This window comes from Aulonocara sp. 'chitande type north' Nkhata Bay, linkage group LG16 (assembly GCF_057382095.1).
Source record: "Aulonocara sp. 'chitande type north' Nkhata Bay isolate Kocher_YH1m ecotype deep benthic linkage group LG16, A_spYH_male_GT1.1, whole genome shotgun sequence".
Classification (NCBI taxonomy): domain Eukaryota; kingdom Metazoa; phylum Chordata; class Actinopteri; order Cichliformes; family Cichlidae; genus Aulonocara; species Aulonocara sp. 'chitande type north' Nkhata Bay.
Genome location: NC_141359.1, coordinates 32661545 through 32679002, shown reverse-complemented (window position 1 = coordinate 32679002; position 17458 = coordinate 32661545). Strand labels below are relative to the sequence as shown.

Here is a 17458-nt window from a genome sequence, read left to right as displayed (position 1 = left end):
AGAAAACTGGGTAAGTCCCAGAACAATTTTTGGTTATGTGCCAGTTAAAATACAACAGTATGGTGCCTATTAAGAGCTATTACATTATATATAAACAGACAGTGGCTCAGTCAATATAGCTATAGTGGCCACTCATAACCACTCATTGGCTCTTTCTGCCTTCGGCATAGTTAAAGTGGGAGTGTAGTGTTACACTGTTTCATATAACTGATGATATCAATGCTTTAAGTACCTGATAATATACAAGTGTGTCATGGAGGCATCATAAAGGCTGCACTCTTTATTTTGGCAGTGACAGAAGTGAGAGAGGACCCTGGATATAAATATCTGGGGTGTTAAATCAGTGAAAATTTGATCACATGATCCTAAACAACAAATGCCATCTGCTTCTGGAAAACTGATGGAAAATGTGATCCGGCTCACAGACGAATATCCAGGCTCAGAAACTTAGCACTAACATTGTTTAGAAAGGCTCCTTCCGCTCACCTGACCCTTACTCACTGCTTAGCAAAGTGTTGTTGTGAAGCATCGAGCCATCTTCACGTTTTGAAACCAGACATGTCAAGGCGATGGCTCTGACTGTGAAACATACTTGTATATGCTAACAATCACACAGTAATGTTCTCTTTTACATTAACGAGTCCATAATTTTCAAATTAAACATTTGAGTGTATTTGCTAAGATTTCAAACTTGTAATTGAGACCATGAAGTCATCTGGAAAGTGTTTACTGGAGTCATAAATCACATGAGCTGAAGGGTCCATTTGTCATCAACTTCTATACAGTTGGAAGTCTTTTTGCACCCAGAGAGTCGCCCCCGCTGGACATTAGAAAGACATGAACTCTCTTTCATATACAGGATTTTTGTTTGAATGTATTGTGAATAGCCACACAACTATTGTGGCTTTCAGAAACAATTCTGTGAATCACATGGGCTTCATCAGCAGATGGAGTCAGCTCGATTGTCATTGAACAGATGCTAAAGATGCTAAAATTTCCCATCATTCATACCATTTTCATGACTTCTCATCTGTTTTGGCTGAGTGAATTTCCTCTACTGGTAAAGACAAAATGATACAGCTTTAGAAAAAAAGTCAGCAATCCAATCATATCACTGAAAGAACAAAAAAAATATGGCCATTAGCTTCACAGCTGTGGGCACAAAAGACATATGAACATTTTTCTTCTGTTGCATCTGGGCATCCTTGTCACTCAGCTCCTGTTTTTTTAAACCACTAAAAGCAGCAAAGAGAGGACGTCCGCCAGACTGCAGTGTGGTTTAAACTCACCTGCTGCTTCCTTTCTACAAGACATTTTCAAATTAATTGCATGTCAAACCAGCTCTAGAATTGAAGCCAGCCTTTTAAAGAAATGCACTGATTCCATTGCTAAAAGTGTTTGCAATGCTGTCACCCAGAGAAACAGCAGAAAAACAAGGCAGGAAATGTTCAGTGGTTCACCCTGAGAGGCCGTACTGGTTCCTATAATGAGCCTTGTTAAATGGAATCAGCGTTTAATGATTGGTTCAGTTTTATGTCAGAAGGAAGATGCAGATTTTTGTCTACTCGTGTCAGCTTTTCACTTTCACTAAAATTCACGATGTTGTCTTCGAGTCAGATTATTACAAAACTCACATTTTCTAAGACCGTATCCTTGAATTTAGGAGAAAGCAGTCTGGACATTCACTGACGATATAAACTAATAGATCTATTAAAACTGGACTGTTTGGCTTGAGTTTTCAAGGCTGGATAAACCTCATCACACCACAGTACTACAAGAATATGGCTTTGAAATGGTTTAACACCTGCATTCTGCAGAGCAGGTCTGCAGAGCAGAGATCATCCATCCCCAGAATAAAGGTTGGTTATTACTGCTCCTGATTACACTGAGAGCAGGAATGTCATCAACTCAGCTCTCCTCTTTTTCCACAACAGACCAATATCAATACGCCCGAGTCTGTATTTATTCATTTTACCTACATTAGCCTTATTGTGTAATTTTTTTTATTGGTTGTTGACTTTGAGACTTGGCTAATTGGACAAATGAAATGTGAATCGTTTTAAAAACACTGTACTGTACCTGTAAAGAATCAGGTTTTTATTTAGTTTTAATCATAAGCAGAGTTCTCTCTCTCTCTCTCTCTCACTCACACACACACACACACACACACACACACACACACACACACACACACACACACACACACACACACACACACACTCTAAAAGCCCTCTGCTGCCTCTCTTTCATCCTTTCTTCTCTCACACTCCTCCTTTTCTTTGCCTTTACATCGACTCCTCTCATTCGGCACTCCCCTCACTCTAATCTCCCATATTCTCGTCGCTACGTCCTTTTTCCATCTCTCCCTTCCTTTCTACCTTTTTTCGCTCTTCCCCCAAGTGCCTCTCCGTTTCCTTTCATTCGTCTTGCTTCTCTTTCACCCTAATGCCTCCTTCTCAGCCTCCCCCTTTCTCCCCTCTCTTTGCTAACCCCCCGCCACCTCTCCCTTTCACATCTCTTTTTCTCTCCTTATCAGAGTTGAGGATGAATGGTGAAAGCTGAGGAGGCGAGGCTGAGACTCAAACCCGATGCCTCGTGTGTGGGAACCTCATTGTGGCCGGCGACTCAGAAAGAGAGAGAGAGAGCGAGAGAGAGAGAGACCTAAGGTATCGCACTTCTCCCCCGTATGGTCGATAGAGCAGACCCTCTCATCTTTCCCCGCCTTGAATGGCATCACTGTGCCAGCCAGCCTGGGGAGCTGGGGAGGGGGACTGTGGGGGAGTGATGCATGACCTGACAGAAACTGAGATGAGGGGAATATTTTCTTGTCTCAAATATTTCCAGGGACACAGTTTTGTTGTTTACATGACTTACCACAAAGTTTCTTTACTAGTTTAACCAGATTTACGCAGTCTTGACTCAAGTGTAGTCAAGACTGCGATTATGCTTCATTTAGCTTTTGCACCGAGGTTAAGAAGCATTTCTCCATCATGGTACAAAAAATAAAAGTTCATAACTTTAATATCAAGATCAAACCTATACTTGGTGAAATCTGTGAAAATCATTTGGTTCTGGTTAGTGTTTTACTCCCTGCTGTGCACGTATCTCTTTATCTTTTAGTAGGTGTAAACACGCCGTATAATGTCATGGGGTAACACATCCATACTGCTTTGTATTACCAGGATGTAAAAATGAAAATCCAGATTCCGCAATTTCCTCTAAAACAGTCTTCAGTCAGTCTGTAGTTATTTCTAAGCCTTTAGTTTTATTAGAACTAAAGGCTGAAATTACTTTCAGCTTTCTGCAGTGGGAGGTTGACGTGTTGAATCTGAAGACCCAGTACGCTGCTTTTCTGTCCAGTGTTGCATCTTTAGTTTTCTACTTCACTGGCTTCCACTGCTACAACACACCGAAACAAATAACACAGCCAGCGCTGTGAAACTAATACATCTTGTGCTGTGGACCAACCATGCTATTTTGCTGTGAACCTGCATCCAGAACATTTAGACCTTTTACAGCTCCTCCACCTAAAAAGTTCTCTTTAATTCACCTGCTTTCAGCCAAACTGCATTTGAGGTTTTGTTTCAAATCCACCGCATCTCAGAGCAACTCTCGAAAATTACAATGGAGCCCATTAGATCCTTTTATCTCTGCCTTTGACTTTGGACAAAGAGTTCAACCATTTAGAACAAGTGCTATACGCAGGCCCTGCAGAAAGCAATCAAGTGAGACTGTTTTCCATCTTCTAAACTTGGCACAGTCTTGAGAACATAAAGGAGCTTTGGGTCATTAGGGTACCAGGCCTGACAGATTAGTATAAAAGCTGAAGCACACTGCTTTAGCTTGTACAGTGCTCTTTGCAATCATTTGCTGGCACGACCAAATGAGCTGAATAAACTTTAAAGAAAGAGGCTACAACAAGCAAACCCAATCTCAGTCAGCAGCCTGCAGCACACAGTTTGTTATTTCAGATCGCCTCGAATCTGACCTGCTTTATTGTGTGCGGAGACAGACAGGCAGACGGCTCAGCGACGGGGGGTATTTTCCAACTACACTCACCTGTCTGCTCATATTAAGTTATGCAGCCTGTGAGTTTAGTTTGCAGAGTCTGCTTCACATGGTCAAGCTGTGAAATGTCTTTCCCCCGCCTCAGAACAAAACCTCTCCTCCCTCTTAGCATCAATTATTCAAGCAGGAGTCAATTAGGATTGAATAATTTATCTTCCAAGTGTCAATATTTGGTAAACAATCCCTTGCAGCTTTTTACAATCCCCTAAAGTGTCCAACTCGGCTGCTGTGATCAGGGACTCTGGGTTTTTGTGCTGGCTGTATAATCTGCACAGCTCTAGTGTTTGGCCCTGTCGGCAGCGAGCGGCTGTAGTGCTAAGTCACAAGAAAGATGATTTGGGCCCGTAGGAAGAAGATTTGGATTATGTGACTGTCTTCCTTTCTTTCCACCAGTGAAACTAAAGAGACCTCTTTTTCATGAAGATTTACTCACGCTTGTTGAGAAATATATTCCAGCATGCATTATTCAGCAAAACCGTTCAGGCTCCTTCGCCCATCGGTTTTGTGAGAATTAGATGAGACCAGTTTTAGAATACTATGAAATATACTAGACACATATATTATGGACACACTTGATGTCAAGGAGACCAGAGATAAGCTTCCTTGTTACAGCAGGTATAACCATCCTCGCTTTTCTAATAAGTCCAGACTAATGGTGCCAAACACATGATGGTCGAGCATCAAGTGCGTGGGAAGAAAACTTCTTTTTACAGCGAAAAAAAACCCTAAACTTCCGAGCAAGCACCGAGTACGCTGCCATGGAATGGGAAATTCACAGAGAAATTCTTCCACTGACTGCTGCTGCACACCTGCACCAGGGCAAACATCCGCCTGCCCCACTCCTGCTATACAGCTGAAAATAGAGCAACAGCACCGCTGAGTCTTTGATTTTATTTATTTTCTGCTGTGTTTCACTTGCATTTATTTGAAAGAGTGAGTGTAAACACACAAAAAAATATTTTATGTGCTGGAATGTGCAGAAAATAGGTTTAAATGTTAAACAAATTTCTTCCAGTCAGAGAATGTTGCATATAATTTAATGTTTGCTTGATGCATAAAGTTAAAAGATTAAAAATAATAAAACAAATTTTAAAAAGAGACTTTTTCATTTGATTACATTTTATATGATGGATTAAGCAGAAAAAGTAGAACTGGGCCGAAAGATCTATCACTTTATCACCTATTCAGGCTGTAAATCATCTTTTTAAAAAGTAACTAACTAACTAAGTAACTAATAACTTATAATAAGTAATCAGTAAAGTAACGGGATTACTTTTTGGGTGAAGTAATCAGTAATCAGTTACTGATTACTTTTAGTTACTCAGTAACTAATCACTAATTAGTTACTGATTACTTTTTTCAAGTAACTTGACCAGCACTGCTAGAGACTCATTTAGCATTTTGGGGTTGGTCAATGTCCACCCAGTTTTAAAATGTTGTCCTTTTGTTTCTTCAAAATAAAAAAATGTTTTAACAGAAAAACCTTACTGTCCATGCATCTATCAGGCCCCAGGGGGCTACACCCTATCCCCGTTGTCATAGGGTGAGATTGGGGGGCTTCACCCTAGACATGGATAACATAAATAATCATAATCAATCATCTAGTTTTTGAAAATTAGCCTAGATAGATTACAGGACTTTTAAAATGTGGCCGTCCAGTTTTACCACTTGCCTTTTAACATTTACTGAGCTCAGTATCTTTCGGTTTGATTATAAAGAGGGGTGCACATTAATATAACACTCATATATATATATGAGGTCATTCTAATTCTGCATAATTAGAATGACCTGGAGGATGTTGAGAGGTTAAAATATCTTGGGGATCAGAGTCTGTGTTAGAAATCCTCTGTTGAAGCTGCAGCACAGCAGCACTCAGAGGTAAACGTCCATTATGGAGAACAGTCCAGGAACAGCAGAGTCAGAACTGACATACTTCATAAATTATGTGGATACACCGATTTGTGCCTGAAGTGAAGAGGTTTAAGATCCATGTTTCTCCTGAATATTTCATTTGTAAATGCAAAAAGTTACACTTTTTTAGGATCAATCCTCCAAAACATAAAACTTGCGGTGATAAAATTAAACAGGTCAAACCACTGTTTAAATCTCTGAGCACTAACTCACCAGAAGATCCAGAATATTCTCGACTTATTGCAGGAAGTTTTGGTTTCACTGGGAGAATACGGACCAGCTTCTTTGTATGATTTGCTAATTACAGATGCTGTTTGGATGAGCCTTCGGGCCGTGCTTCGGTCCACATCTTTATGATGTTGTATTAAATATACAGTGCTTCATGAAAAGAATGCCCCTATAGTCATTTACCAGTCTCTAATATACTTTATTGAAGAAAGTGAGGCAGAGAAAAGTTTTCGGGCTGACATGGGGCTCATCCATCAGCAATCCATGCCTGAATTGCTGACTTTAGCTTTTGTTCGGCTCCTCTGAAGACATTCAGGATGTGTGCTCAACCACAATTTTTCTCTTCATACGTTGTACTATAAACATGACAGAGTACTTGTGGTGAGCCATTCCTCCTTCAAATTAAGTGCTTGTTGAAAGAATCATGTGCATAGTTTTTACTTTTTTTTGCCTCTGTGCAGCTCAAAGTTATACTTCTGCATGGTAAAAAACACCAGGTAATACCCTCAATGCTCTATGACAGCTGATGTTCTTCATTAAAGTGTGAAGGTCAGTTTTTCTTTTCTCTACAGGTAAATGGAAGCTGACATCACATTAAACTTCTTACAGCCTTCTCACTTCCCAGTGTTTCATATTTCTGCATAATTAGAATGAAAAAACTCACACTACAAATATCATTTTCTTGTCTAGTTTAATATTCACGAAGAGTTTTCTCTGTCCTGGAGAAAACCTGACAAGAAAAAGCAAGAGCAGCCCATGCTGATCAGCAAGCTTTGCCCCCTTCATGAATATTTACAGCAGAGTGAAGACAGAGTACATGCGGAAAAAACATGGACAACAAGCTGGCATTCAGAACAAGTTTCTGCAGCATTTGGGATGCACTCTGAGCAGTGGTGTCCTGCTAAAATAAGATATGGAAACTGTGACCTGCACAGGTCTTGAATTATCTCAAATCCCAAACTCCAAAATTGTTTTGTTGTCAGCTGGTGTATCCGTCTCTTCATGTTCTTCATACGGGCAACTGCGGCTCAGGAGGTAAAGTGGGTGATGTGCTGATAGGAGGGTCAACGGTTTGATCCGTGGCTCTTTCAGTTGAAGTGCCCTTGAACAAACTATTGAACCCCAAATATAGAAAGTGCTTTGAGTGCTCACTTAGAGTATGAAAGGCCTATTTAAGTCCATTTACCATGTTTGGATGCAGGTGTTTTGATATGTGACATGTGCCAGAGGCTAAAATGATGAAAGATAAAAGGACAAAGATAACAACCCACTGAGCAAAGTGAAGAGAAATCATGAAAATGGCAGCAAATGTCAACTCATACCAATTTAGCTTATGTAGATATCACAATGTCACCAGGAGACCGAGGCCCTGTACAGGCTCTTGGTAAATGCATTGAGGAAATCAATGACTGGTTGTGCCACAATTTTCTCCAGCTAAACAAAAACAAAACTGAGGTAATAGTCTTTGGCGCCAAAGAAAAACGATTACAGGTCACCAGAGAACTTCAATCTATACATCTAAAAACCACAAACCAGGCGAGAAATTTGGGTGTAGTGATGGATGCAGACCTAAACTTAGAAAAACACATTAAGACAATAACAAAGTCAGCTTACTATCACCTCAAGAATATATCAAGGATAAAAGATCTGATGTCTCAACAGGACCTGGAAAAACTAGTCCATGCATTCATCTTTAGTAGGCTTGATTACTGTAACAGCATCTTTACAGGTCTACCTAAAAAATCAGTCAGACAACTACAGCTCATTCAGAACTCTGCTGCTCGAGTCCTCACTAAGACCAAAAAAGTGGACCACATCAGTCCAGCTCTGAGGTCCTTACACTGGCTGCCTGTCCGTCAGAGGATAGACTTTAAAGTTCTGATGCTGGCCTATAAAGCTCTGAATGGTTTAGGACCAAAATACATCAATGACCTCCTGACCCAGTATGAACCATCCAGATCCCTCAGGTCATCTGGATCCGGTCTTTTATCAGTTCCCAGAGTCAGAACCAGACACGGAGAAGCTGCATTCAGCTTTTATGCTCCTTATATCTGGAACAAACTCCCAGAAAGCCTCAGATCAGCTGAAACACTCAGTTTATTTAAATCCAGGTTGAAGACTCACCTGTTCTCAGCTGCATTTGAATAAAGCACCAAATCCACACTTTAAGCTTAAATTTCAAAACTTACATTTAACTACTGATTTTATCTACTGTTCTGATTTAATCTGTTTTGATTTTATATACTGTTGTTTGTTTGTTTGTTTGTTTGTTAATTAGTTAGTTAGTTTATTTGCTTGTTTTAATCAATTTTAAATCATGCTTTTTATTTGTTCTTGTTTCTAATGTCTCTGTAAAGCACTTTGAATCACCTTGTTGTTGAATTGTGCTATACAAATAAACTTGCCTTGCCTTGCCTTGCCTAGACAGCGACCGCGGGTTGTTGTGGATGCGTGCTGCATGCTTATGAATTTCCTGATGAAAATACGATGAACTGTTTGTGTTTCGCCAACTATCTACCTATCAGCTTTAGTACACTGCTTTCCCAGCCAACACATCACACAGCGATTCCAACGATGAATCCAACTATTTTCACTGTTGCCATCTTGGTGTTTTAAAAGTTGATGTGATGAGCGAGAAACTCAGGACAGTGCATGCTACATGATTTAGCCTGGATAATCTTTCTGAGAATGACCATAACTTAAAAAAATTCTTAAAGTTTTAATTGTACTACCTGAAAGTAGCAACTGAGCCCAAAAGGTTAACAGAAATCTTTTTCCTGAGGTCACAGATCAGGGATCTGAGGGCCGTTTTCTCCAGCAGAGTAGTCGCCCCCTGCCGCTGTGTTAGCTTGACTTTTCCCACCAGCACTGAAAAAAATATGTTGTTGGATTTACTTAATTCAATGGTGGACATTTGTTGCACACAGATGTTTTGCTTCGGCAGCAACTTAAACAATTGAGTTAAATTAACACAATTTATTCATGTTCAATAAACCTGTGCAATTTGTGTTGATAAAATGTGACTTAAACATGTTTTGATGAAGTAATTTGAGCTCTTGGAATATTTTAATCCTTCACAATTTTCTCACGTTATCCCAACACGATTCAATAACTTTTACCCAATACTACTTGGTCACTTAAATACTACATGTTATCTTCAAATTACATTTTGCTATTATATTCTAGTATCAAATACACAATTTTCAAATGGAGGCCTTATAACAGATTGTATTGTTCTCTTCCAAGATGGTTGCTGGCATCCACCAGTAACCTTTCAAAACAAAATGTCTAATTTCACTGCATTGACAGTAGGTAAAGAATTAAACTGACATTACTCCTCCACTGAATCTATATAAATCAACAGTTAAATAATGTCAGTTCTTCCGTGTTCTCTGGAATCAATCACAGTAAAGAAATTAGACTGTTTCTTTTGAAAAATGTTGGGAAAGAACAAATCAAAACATTCTATTTAAGGCCTCTGACATCAAGATTCAGTTAAACAACAATTATAACTAAACAATTTGAGGTAATGTTAGTTTCCATTAACATTAAATTAGGTTACTGAATTGGCAAACACCTTCCTATTAACATTACCCATTTTACCCCAATAACTAAAGAAATTAGCACTTGCAGGTCAAAACCTTTATTCAAGAGACGCAAAAATAACATTGATACAGTGACTGTCAAAAAATACAGCACTGATCATACTGTGACATCTTGGTTCAAAACAGCACACTTAGAAATATTCAACGTTCTTTACTTCAACTGAATGAAATTGAAAATACCATTTCACACGACCCATATGGGATATTTAGACTGTATAACTGTTCACGCTACATCTCTTCACTAGTAAAAGAAAGAAAAAATACAAAGACAAATTTAAAAATGCTGCCAAACAGACAAACAGAACTTGTACAGAGCAAAAGGAAAAACAAACAACAAAAAAAACGGCTTGTCCTCATGGCAGTTGCAGAGTATATAAAAATGAACCCTGCGATCCGTTTCTGGAATTGAGCTTCAAAAATGCAGCAGAACAAGTGTGAGATTTAAATGTCCTCTCACCTAGAGCTGGTCACCTCACATGCATAACAGTGAGCTTCGTTGCAGGAGCAGTTTTGTCTTAGTTGTGAGCTTTCCTTGAGAGCTGAGTTGCATCCAACTCCATTACCACCCTTTGAATCACCTCAAAAGTGTAGCAGAGTTGTGATGGGTAACTCATGTTGAAGGAATAAAAAAGGTCCAAACAGCATGGCTACTGCAAAGGTCACGTTATCCAGATCTTGAAGAACAACATCAGAAAAGTCATTGCCTGGCGCATCTCTGGAGACAGATGTTCATTGTGGTTTTCTCAATCTGTGCAGTGGCCTCAGTCAAGTCCTGGTTAAACACAAAACATTTCTTTAAGATTCCTTTTTAAACTCATCTCTTTTGAATCTACCAGTTCTAATGTTAGAGTAATTTAAACCAATGCAAGCAACATAGTAAATAGCTATAGCCAAAGAGTGGCCTGCCATGCTGCCATTCATGGTCTAACAGAGTTTCTAAGAGAGGGTGAAAAACATAATAATTTCAAATGCTTTACATTAGTTTTTGTTAGAAAGACACCGGCCCATCAGAAATCCAGGTTATGTCACTCAGAAGATGTTAGAATTTAGACTTTCAGCCCCACAATTTGGTTAGCTGTTGGTTAGTTGGTCATTTTTTCAAACAAAAGCTAATGTAAATACTGGTGGGATTTTCCTTTGTTCATTAGAATGACAAATTTAAAGTTTTTTCACACTGATGTGACCCCTAATACAGGGGTGGGGCCTCAAGGGCCGGCGGCCGAGTTCACTACCAGGCCTCATGTGAACTTCAAATTATTAAAGAGGACTACTGGTCCTAACCAGTCCAATGAGGATCAAGTGGATAACTAAATGCATTTTTAAATGTTGCAAATCCACAATCTACTCATAAAACACTCACCATGAACTCCTGCACCAAGATGTTGCAATTGTCTTTCACACAGATGCGGAGCACTTTGATGAGGGACTCCGAGCATTAATGTCATCCTTGACTATTATAACAAAGAAAACAGAGATTTGTGAACTTTTCAGTAGCACAGAAGAAAATGATCCCAGACAAAAACTCTTGACTTTTTAAACCAGTCAACATGCAACACCAGCATCTACAAAGCAATATCAAAAGTTCCTGTTTGACATCAACTTTATGGATATATAGTTTCCAGAACATTTATTTTTAAAAAAAGATAATTTTTTCTCAGTGGGCCAGTAAATGCATGACGAAAATTATGGCATCCTTTTAGTGGAATCGGTACTCACAGGTAATAGTTGACGGTTTCAATGGATGTAGCATAAAAATCTTTTACTGACCTAATGCAATACATATACACTTTGTAGTTAAAGAATTTTAAAGTTCTTACTGTCATCATGGCAGCTACATCCTTTAGCTTTGTGCCCTGTTCCCCCGATCACTTTGCAAACACTTTCAGCAGACTGTCAGAGAAAAACTCAGCTCCGTCAGAAACCTTGACTGTAAAGGCATGGTTGGGATGCACTGGAATGCTGCATTTTATCTGAAATAACATAAAATTATTTTGAAATAACAGCAGGCACTGTGCTTGGTTAATCAGTAATGTTTTGTTGAATAAAAACTGTGTTTCCAGATCTTATGGGATTAAAAAAATCCAAAGATGTTTGTTTCTGATTTGCAACCCAACAACCCACAAGTTACAACCTCATTTCAGTTCAAGTGTGCATTAATGCGAGTCCAGTAATCACCTTTCTGGCAATACATACAGGTATAAGATAAACCTATGGCAGATTTTGGATTTCTCAGTTGTATTAATAGGGTGAGTATGCATGCACCTAATAATTATAAAAAACCTATTATAATTAAGTTACAGAAACGAAAATAGAATATACTTTCTTACCATAACACCTTGAACCCACAATCCATCAGCTGACTCCTGGTGAAATGCAGAATATAGGTCGTCTCTCAATGTGCAGCAAAAAAAACAAAAACAAAAACAAAAGGACAGCAGGTGAGGGCAGGAGGGGTAGGGATGTAAGCTAGCATAATGCCGCTGATGATATTAGCTAAAGCTGTTCAATGTCCAAAATCTCACTAACACCACGGTGCAGTAAATACACAATGTAACTGAAGAGTCAGTTGACAAATCTATTCACACAGAAAACCAAATTATGTTATGAGTGCCTCGTAATTAGGTTTAATGTGATATTACGGCTCTTGTGCCAAAGACAAATTCAAATGAAAAAGCGCCAATTCTTTGACAACAGATAAAACAGCAAATAAGCTAACGGCTCTTTTTTAGCATGTTACATGGCGACACTCTAGACGTTTAACTACATTTGGCTGAAATATGGTAAAAATTAATTCAAAAAATCAAGACATACCAAAAACGTAGAGTTGGCTGCTCGACTTGACTGAGATGGATGCCTTTTTTAAACCACGATCCAAAGCCCGCGAGATGAAATCACGCGTGGTTTCACGAGATTTAACGTTGCTATCTTATTAACTTACTTCACCTGAACATGATATGAACAATTTAATACACCCTTTCTGCATATCATGTAGTTTTTACACTATATAGTTACATTTAACTTTAAAACATGATGCAATTGTGTTAAATACATGCAAGATGCTTACATAAATCCAAGAGATGGCCAGTCCCTTTTTTTCAGTGAGGAAGTTACCTCTGCCTTTTATACTGTATTTACACTATGTTTGTGCTCTTAAGATTGCTTCATAGTCCTGCATTAAGACTAAATTGTAGCCTTACACACACATTACTAAGACGGTAATTACACTGATGTCACCAGCTGAGGCTCGTCCACTTGGCAGTAACGGCAGTGGCGTGTCTAGAAAATTTTTGTTGGGGGGGCCAGGTAGGGGCACAGATTTGGAGAAGGGTGGCAGATTTAATTGGCAGATAATGTTTTAAAAAAAAATTCTACCAACCCTTAACCATAATTCAATAATCCTATAAACCTAATAACCAAATGCACTTTTAACTCTTATTAGAATGAGATTTTAACCACTACGGTGCAAAGTTTTTAGATACTGCGTTGATAAAGTACAAGAGATACAATCAGTGCTTTGTCAGTGTTTACTCAGCAGTCAAGGACAACAATATTTGCATAGTATTTTTACTGACATATAGTGCACATATGTTTTGGGCAAAAACATTTTTGAAAATTAAAATACGAACATTTGTAACAAACAATTGACAAATTAGCCAATGCCAATGCAAAACTTTATCTGCCTGTTAAAAAAAGAAGATAATCTTCTCACAAACTGGTGTTTGATTTTGAAACAGGAAAAAAGTGGGGAAACAACTGAAAAGACTAACATTTGAATGAAACCTGAAAGCAAGTAAATACTTTCTATGCTGCCTTATCGTAAACTTTGGTAATATTGATAAAGAACAACACTGGCTGATGATAAAATACAGTCAGCTGGCATGGTGACACTGCCAGTATTAACCTGCAGGGCTGGACTGGGACAAAAAAATTGGGCATTTTTACTACAGACCGACCCACCAGGTAGTAAAGCCATAAAGACTTTGACTGAAAACAAACCCTGTTGTGACAGTGATGTACAGTCTTGTTGGTATATGTATGATTTCTATACATTTTACGTCAGATAAAAACTTTGGTTGTAAGATTTAGATAATTATTTAATAAAAACTAGGTATTTTAAATGAGAATAAGAAAGAAAAGTATTTCTTTGTGCCCACCTTTCCCTGTTAATGCCCTACCTGGCCCCCTGGCAAAACTTTGCTAGACCCGCCCCTGCACAGTTACCAGCTGTCTGCTACATAAAAAAGGATCCTGGTGTTATTTGTCTCTCAGAAACAGTTCATAACTTCCCTTCAACTCATTCATGTCACCTAAAAGGTAAACCTGTTTCTCCATCACCTGTTCAGCTCTGATGGTTCAGTAAGGACATCTCCTGGTTTCATCTTCATGTTTCCCTCTCACCACATATCTAAACAGACATCATGACCAGCAGCTTTACAGCTGTGGCTCCAGCAAACATCAGCTGATACTAGAAATTAATATTAAATACATTCTAACAACAGCCGATCAAGCTTAAACGTGCTGCTGTTGTTTAGCGCAACATCTGCTGGTTTCCTCTTTCTGGCGCAAAGTGGGCGATAAACAAGAGAGAAAAGCCGATCAGCTGATCATTGATCAGTTTCATGATTGAAGTAGCAACAGGAGAGGGAGGGGGAGAGAATGAGAGAAGAGGCAGCTGTGCAGCATAAAGACAGAATAAATCCAGCTTTGTGCCTTTTTTCCATTCTAGCTAAAGTTCGGGACAAACTGCGTCTCTTCTCAGCTCAATACGAAACGTGTAATATTTTCTCTGAATGAGGGACCATTCCATTTTTTTAAGGAGCCGTTGGCAACTCTACTAACCTTATGAATAAAATAAAGTTCACTATCAGTAACATCATAGCACCCACCCAGCTGTATAAAAACTCCGTCAAACTGGCTAGAACGCAGTACGAGTTATTGCAACTGACAGTAAAAAGTCAGCAACATGAAAATAAACTCCACCTAAACTTGGTTTATATCTGACCCAGATAGACTGCAGGTCATAACTTCTTACCTGAAGTTCAGTTCACCTGACACTCGGACTGGTGGCTGCTTCGGGTCTCTCCTCCTGCCTCCCCTTCCCTCATCCACCTGTTGCCTCTGTGGAAGCCCCGTCATAGCCACCACCAAACAACGGAGTTATTTCTACACATCGACCTGCATCTGGCCAATCCACCACCTCTCATTGTTCATGCCATTACAAAAAAAATAAAAAATAAGTCACTGGGGATATGCCCGGTATGCCCGATGGCCAGTCCAGCTATGTTAACCTGCAACCAAATCTGCAGCTCCATACAGCAATGTTACGACTTAGATTATATCTTATAACGCATAACTCTTATGTTAGCTGCCCTCAGTAGCATACTGTCTGAAATATTCCACAGCTGCAATAATTCTTTAAGTGTTATTTTTTTCCTTGGTATTCTAATTTCACCGAAGTTTACTAAACTCAACAAACTTGATATTACTTACCGGGACATTTATTCTGTCCTCATTTTCTTTCACCGAAAAATTGTTTCCTGCAGTGCCATCTTTCGCGCTTGGCTCTCCTACCTTTGCTAACGTGATGCGCATAGCGCAGAAGCGATGCTGCATTCACTTACACTCGGATATCTGAGCGTCACCGTGAAAACATAATCGGACATTTGATATTTGATTGAATTTTATTGTTTTGCCTTTGGGGTGGCACCTGGGGTGGCCAGTCTGGTTTGGGGGGTGGCCTGTGCCCCCCCAGGCCACCCCGCTGGACACGCCATTGAGTAACGGATGACAAAACAGGAAAGAAACAGTCTGTTCATGTTCTAGTTGACTTCATGATGTCTTTTCTTACCTTATTCAGAGCAGCTGCCAATCACAGCTGACAGAATCCACCAGCTTTGCAGCATCAAATATCTAATTATTGACAAAAAGTGCAGAAGAAAGAAGTTACTGTCAGAGAAACACAACACAAAATGAACTCAACCCTGTTTGGTGGAAAAACTTATTTCAGGTGCATTTACATTTTTACATTGAATTATTGAACCTTTTCTAGTTTGAAATGTATCAAATGTGCTAACACAAACACAATCTCTCTTTAAAAAGTAAAAACAAGCAATTAATAGCTTATATCTCTTGAGATTAACTATAAACTGAAGCTCTTTTTTTGTCTAGCTCAAATTCATTGAAAGGTCACACAGGGTCGGACTTACAGGAAAGCATGTATAGTTGCTTAAACAGTAGTTTAAATACCACTAAGAAGGATATAATAGTAAACCTGGAAGTTTTTTCCTTATTTCCATGTATCACTAAAGCAAACTTGATTAGAAAACCAAATTACCAAAAAATGATGCCTGTGCCTATCTTCAAACTGGTTCCCAGCCCAGAGTTTCACACCAGCTCCAGCAATGAAGTCTGGAGGTGGCCAAGTTCAGCGCTGACAGTGTATAAGCAGTTGTTTCTGCATTAGGAAAATTACATTGTGCTTTTCCAGTGAGTCAGTGGTTGATAAGAGCAGCTATTAGCAGAATAAATGGATTTATCCCTAGCTGTGTGGAGAAGTCACTTTGGTTGACATCTCTGCATGTGACAAGTGGATTACTGCTCCCTTAACGCCTTCTCTTCCCTCTCTCTGTCTTTTCTTTGCCTCTCTGCTAATATGTCTGTTTCTATTTCTTGGCCCTCTTTCTGGTCTTATAAGCATTAATGCTGTTTGGTATTTCCTTCATCATTCAGCGGTCTGCTGAGGCAGCGCTCCTCTTCCTCCTCCTCTTGCTCTGGCTCTCCCTCTTCTATTTATGTGTATAATGAAAGCCTATAATCATATTCTACACACCCACATACAGTATGAGGCTTTAAGATTATATGTCTGAGGCTGCGAGAACAACAGAATCATCATATTAATGGTAGTGGCGGAGGATCCTCATCATTGTTGCAGTAATGTTTATTATTTTCTCTGTCGATCAAACTTGCCAATTATTTTCAGGACTGACTGATGTAGGAGGGGGAGGAATGAGATGCAACAGATGCCTGAGGGCAGAGATGCAGAAAACAAAACAGAGACAAATCAGGTTGAACGTATAATGAAGGCTCACTGTATGCAGATGAACAAGGAGATTTCATTAGGACTAAATAGAAGCATAGATTTCACGGAGAGTCATACTGATGTTTCATTTTCGCAACGAGACATTTTTTCGTACAGCAAATTGTCTTTATTGTTGGAAGACTTGAAGTTTGTGGTGTAAAAAAATAAATCTTTCTCCGACAGTGACTGAACTGAACAGCTTCTCTGTGGTGCTTCTGACTGTTCAAACTCAAACAGTTTTGATGCAACAGTTCTGCAATAAATGACACCTCCATAAAGGTTCAGCAGGCAAGTATGTGGTAGCGTCTGCTCAGCGGTAGCACTGTTAGCTCACAGCAAGCAGATCCTGGGCTCAGATCTCAAAAGGACATAGCTCTGTTAAGTTCTAAGCCCACTTTAATGTGACATAGCAAACACTGCCAGTGATGGGACGGGACAAACATGCGAAACTGAGCCTTACTTCTCGGCTAGGCGCCTTTCACGTGATATTAGGCCGCAGTCACGGTTGGGTAAACAGAGGTTGGAGACTGTGGAGATTACTGTGACTGTTTGCAATGAACTTGTGATC

The 17458-nt window shown here is 39.3% G+C and overlaps 1 long non-coding RNA gene across 2 annotated transcripts; it reads right to left on the bottom strand.

Annotated features, from left to right (window-relative positions):
• Positions 1-9082: 9082 nt before the first annotated feature.
• LOC147311891 (uncharacterized) lies at positions 9083-12836 on the bottom strand. 2 transcript variants are annotated; one of them, XR_015125469.1, is made up of 5 exons: positions 12624-12836; positions 12140-12175; positions 11630-11782; positions 11173-11263; positions 9083-10584 (listed from the first exon to the last, which is right to left on the bottom strand). It is a non-coding gene; the product is annotated as an uncharacterized LOC147311891 (long non-coding RNA). The 2 variants fall into 2 exon arrangements; XR_015125470.1 differs by having other exon boundaries at positions 11173-11258.
• Between the last annotated feature and the right edge of the window lie 4622 nt (positions 12837-17458).